Here is a 6,000-nt window from a genome sequence, read left to right on the forward strand (position 1 = left end):
CTTGTTGAAGATGAGAAAAAGAAAATGCTAAAGTTAAGAAAAAGTTTAGTACAAAATTTTCACAATTTGATGTTGCAATGAATGTGAATAATGAATTTCAAAAACCTAATTAATGATGTTTGAATTTTATTTTTTATTTTTTATGATTGGTGATATATTAATTTATAAGTTTTATGTAGTAAAAGTTGTAATATCAAACTTCACTCATGAGTAAAGTAGTGTGCAATCATTTAAAAAAAAGTATATATATATATATATATATATATAATCATAAAATTTGGGCCTTTTTATAATTGGGGTGAGACCTTTTTTACGGAAGGCTAGTTGGGGCTTTAGGCCGATCCTGATACTCATTGTTTTTTTAATTGGTGTGATTGCTTAATTATTTAGAAATTATAAAAGACCCGATAGGCTCGCACGAAGCAAAGCCCAAGCCTTTGGGGCCAATTATCTTTGTTTTGTAATATCTTATTTTATCCGACACATGATCCAAAGTCGTGTATTTTTTTTTTGCTAATGCCCAAAGTCATGTACTTTATTTAATGAGGAAAGTAAAGGAGTATGGTATGGAGGGTAAAGACTGGTTATATGTTGGTTTAAAATGTACCCAAGATACAAAACTTGCAGAGTCAGCTGATGACACATGAAAAATATAAAGGCCTATGAACAAACCCAAGTGCTGACAATTTACACACAAAAAGATACGTTCATTAGTTGCTCCGCCTGACATTATTTATCCATGAGAAGCATGCCCCCTTCATTTAATGCTCTTTAATGAGCTTCGGCCAATTTATCACGTCCTCTAAGTGCCATTTTGGCCTAGAAGGGTTCAGCAAATCAAGGTTAGTAAAAACTTTACCCAAATTGTGATTAAACCAATTCGATTCGCGGATCTCATTATGTGGCTTACTTACCAACTTGAGAAAGATGTTGACTGCAAAGTTCTTTAATTCATCAACATGATGAAGATCACGAATCTCCTTGATTACAAAACCTTACGGTGTACAAATACAACAATTTCTTAAATTAAAAGATGAACTAGGGCATATGTCTCCGGTTCACAATATGCTTGTGAAAAACTTTTGCATTAAGTTGCATCAATTGTGACAGCCCTTAAAACAATCCTTATATATGTTTAAGGTTGTGAGAAAAGAAAACTCAAACATCTATTCACAGATTGGAGTGAAATCAGATCTTAAAAACTGATTTTCATAAATCTCGACAAATACCCTATCTATCGAACAGCTGTCGAGTATCGAGCTTAAACAACCTTTTAAACCTCGATAGATACTAGCTGTTGAGTTTTAAAATTTAAAACTTTTTCACTTGTTTTTTGGACAGACTTGAATGGTTTTAACACTTGAACTTGAAACCTTCTTCCTTGAAGTATTAAACACATCCTAGATCTACCCAATTACAAGTAAAGTGCGTTTTGTCAAATGATTAGTCAATTCTATATTGACATATGTTCCTAACATAATTCACATATGTCCTAACAATCTCAAATTTTTTACAATGTCTTTCATTAATAACCCTTGTAATACCCATCTTATCTAAGACACTTATTTTACTCAAACACTTAAGACATATCTCAAATTTTTTACAATGCCTTTCATTAATAACCCTTGTAATAGCCATCTTATTTAAGACACTTATTTTACTCAAACACTTAAGACATAGTAGTGCTCTCTCTCTCTCTCTCTCTCTCTCCTTTGCTTTCCTCGTCTTATTATTATTATTTTTTATACTAATAGATATTGAAAGTATTGTTTAATTTATTTTACCTCCTGTGAGTTCGTGTCTTTAAGATGCTTTCTTTTCCAGGTACCATTAGCCTCTGTTGGATGTCTAGAATGAGTTTTGAATTTGATTCCCTTCTCTTTCGACTCGTGTTAGTCGGCTCATTCCCATTTTGCTTGGGCTTACCCAAAATCAACCCTACAAGATGTTTAAACTATATACCTTATTAATAAATGATGGATGCAATTTGCATTGCAATTTGAAATCACCTCTTCATTTATTTTTCTTTTTCTTTTAATTTTTTCTATACGATACAACTCTTATTGACTTTTATTTATTTGTTTATCTAGTGACAGTTTTTTTTTTTTTTAACTCCATTTTTATAAAGCTAAAAAATAATTGGTATGGATAATGGATTTGACATACATAAACAAATATATGTTTTCATATCGCATTTAATTTGACCATGACTTGCATTTTAGCTTCAACGTTTTAAGATTAACTAGTCGCTAACCCGTGCGATGCACGGGAAAGTTCTTAGAAATACTAAAATTTTCCAATTAAGGAGTGGTCAATCTAGTGAGAAAATGAATGTCACTATTAATGTTTTTGGAGGGTTGAGAGAAATTTAGTTAAGATAAATGGACATTTTCGCTACGGATTTTAAGGAATAAGTCACACAAATGGTTAATTACAATGGTTAATTACAACACTAATATTCAAAGGAATACACATAATTCATTAGAATGTAAAGGATTTGAGTTGGTGAGCCAAGGGGCGTGTGTGTGTGTGTGTATATTTAGTGATCTTGTCTCATATTTCTTAGTCTACCGACAAAATTTTGAAAAATAATATGATGTTTAAACATTGGTTATTGCCTGCACAACAAAAAAGGTAAAATTTCAAATCAAAATATTACATATCACGTCTAAAAGAAACAATAACAAAAAGTAAAATTATACGACATGCACTTATAACAAAAATTTATAATATTTGAAGAGTTTTGCAAATCAACTCAACAAAATCTTATTAAATTGGTCAGGGATAGCTTCACTAACTATATTTTATCAATATAAATAACTATTTTCATAAGACTTTTGTTTAAATTATCATACTAAATATGAGAAAACAGGTGCAAGCATATTGTTGTTGAATCTACACTGCATCCCAAAGAGTTTCTCTTTGATTGCTTCGTTCTTCTCTGGCTATACAGCGAAAGCTCCCCATCATAACGTTCCTGCCTAGTAAAACTTTGCAGACAAAGGCAGAAACTATAGTACATATACAATATATCTTACTCCCATATTCATGTGCTAAATGGTCTTGCTTTAATATATAACATAATAAGGATTTGTGTCAATACTAATATGCTACAAACCTAATGTAGATTTTGCTCTCATATATTTTGTGCCTTAGTGACAAAATTCACAAAAGTCCCATCCAGTAGTTTAGGCTATTGTTTCCATGTTTTGAAAAACAGAACCTAATATTTATTGAAAAAGGAATGAAATAAAAAAATAATTAAAAATCACAAAATAAAGAACCAAAAATCAAGAACATAGAGGGAGATTGTTGGAAGCAAAATTAACGAACCTAGCATGAATTGTGAAGAGTCAATTGATAAGATTTTAGACTCGATTAGAAAGGAAGCAACTCTAAAAGTTGAAGCTCGCCAAGCTCTCTTGCATTGTTTTTGTACCTCTTGAGGTACGGATACCAAGGGTTTTAATGGATGAGCAACTAATAGACTAAACAAATTGGCCCGTATTTCAACCATCAATAACACGCCCAAAATGACAAAAATCTAAATAGATTAAAATGGAAGATGGCAAAAGAACTTAACAATTTATTTATAACTGCTAAAAATGTTATAGGATTTCCAAAATATCTATTCATTTCTTTATTGTTACTATTATTATTCTAGAAAGTATGGTTCAAACATGGATGGAATTCTTTCCCACAAGAATTCGATATATTTTGAAGAAAAATAGCCTTTTACCTTCCACAGCCTTAGGGTGTTATCTTTAGAAGTAGCAGCCACAATGATATCTTCAACACCTGTATATAGAGAACAACTTTAACATTGATAGTGTAAAGAAGTAGAGTCACTGAAACATTTACCATTTGAAAGAAATAGATATCGGCGAACAAAGAATAGATGAAAAAAATATCTTCAGAAACTAAGTAGGATTAAAAAATGAAAATTATTACCAAATTGCTTCAGACATACAAAGTTCTTAAACAATTCAAGCCATATAGGTCCCAAGTTCAAGTGAAACAGTTATTTTTGGCATTTATGGGAAGTAACAATGGAGAAAGAAATACCCTTTCTTTATCTCAGATTTAGGCTTCTTATAAACTTCCTTTTCCTCTTTTTCTAACAAAGACAGTACCACCTTAACAAAAACAGTTCCCATGAATCAAAATTCCTAAGCAAATCTAAATATCCCCATAAGCAGAGCACTCAACAATAGGAGTGTAGGACTGCTATATTAATAGGAAATATTTTCCTTAAAGTGAAAGCTTATCTGAAAAAATTCAGTGAAGCCTTCTCATTGAAGTTAAGATTCAAAATAACTTTCAGAAAGGATGGAAAGTTTTCTATTAGATTTTTTTCCTTGTACTTCCTAAGTGATGGAAAGTTTGGTTTAGACATTTTTACAAATGCTTTGGGGAGCAAATAACATAGTCACCAACCAAATCTTCAACTTGTAGTACAACTTTAAACAAAATACAAATGTATATAAATAGTTACTAAGTATTTAACATCTAACCACTGTAATTTATCACACACACAATGAAGAATACAAAAAAATTCCAATACCAAGAGTAATATAAACAAAGAGAAAGTAAGTAAATCACAAAAAGGACACTCACAATGTGGTTCATGTGGGTGTGAGAGATGCAAATGAAGTCTTGCTGTATCGCCTGCTAGGGACAATGACCAACATTGAAAGCCAAATTAGGAGTATGCAAACTTATGCAGGTTTTGTGGCATGCAAGCACCACAAATTTCCACATCTTCTCTTCCTACCCTTATAGATGAAAAGTAGCTATTCATAATTATGAGGTTGTATCACAGGAACAACATCCTCTCCAATGATAAGTAAATGGTGTTATTCAATTTTCTCTCTAGAAAGACTTTAGGTTTGAATTCCTATAATCCATTTATTGTAAACCCCAAAAAAAGGAAAGAACAGTTTAGGGCATCTAAGATTGGTTCAAACATTGCGTGAATGTGTGCCTAACATGAACAAAGGTCTTCTTCAGTAACTAAAAAAATAAAAGTAATAAACCCTCCCTAGAAAACGATTTAAGAAGATGATGCTAAAATCATTAAATCAACAAATTTGGTCAACTAACAGAGTTAGCAGCTTCAACTAAACTTGAACAAATCAAACCTAAAAAATAAGAGAGACATATTGAAACAACACTGAGGCCAATATTCATTCATAATTCATTTACTAACCCAAAGCAAAACCAAAAAAAAAAAAAAAAATTAAGAAAATTAAGATTAATAAAGACAGATTCAGGGGTTAACCCACCATGACAGCAACAAAGTCAGAATCTCCTTTTAAAAGGCTCGCACGGCAGAATCTTCTTAACTTTCCCCTCATTTTCTTGTGTATTTAACACCAATAACCTAGAGGTCAGAGGTCAGTTCGTGTTTTGTGTTTTTCAGGGAAAAGATGGAGGCTAAGAGAGAGTTGAAGAAGAAGCAGATATCTTTGATTTTGCACGAGTTCAACCTTAATCAAAACCAATTATCCAAATACTTAAATTAAAGAAAATCAAACCAAATCCAAGTACCTAAATCTAAGATAACGAAAATTAAATCATATACAACACCAATTTTCTTGTTTAAAAATACCTGCACTTAGCTCTGGCGATATATGACGGTGGTCGGAGGCTGGCACTTTTTGCCACTGAAGGAGTGAGAGAGTGCCCATGGGCTATGATTTAGGGATTTTGAGAACTGAGAGAGGCAGAGAGAACGGCAAAGAAGAAAGGGTATTTGGTCTCTCTAGAGTGGGTATAAAACCTAAAATAAAAGGAAAAATAAAAGAGTGGGAGAACGCAGAGCATCAATTGAGAGAGGCAGCAGAGCATCAACTGAGAGAGGCAAAGAGAACGGCAAAGAAGAAAGGGTAGGGTATTTGGTCTTTCTGGAGTGGGTATAAAACCTAAAATAAAAAGAAAAATAAAATAGTGCGAGAACGCAGAGCATCGGGTTGGGTTTTAAAAAAAGTTTTATTATTA

The sequence above is a fragment of the Quercus lobata genome, chromosome 10 (assembly GCF_001633185.2).
Source record: "Quercus lobata isolate SW786 chromosome 10, ValleyOak3.0 Primary Assembly, whole genome shotgun sequence".
Taxonomy (NCBI): Eukaryota; Viridiplantae; Streptophyta; class Magnoliopsida; order Fagales; family Fagaceae; genus Quercus; species Quercus lobata.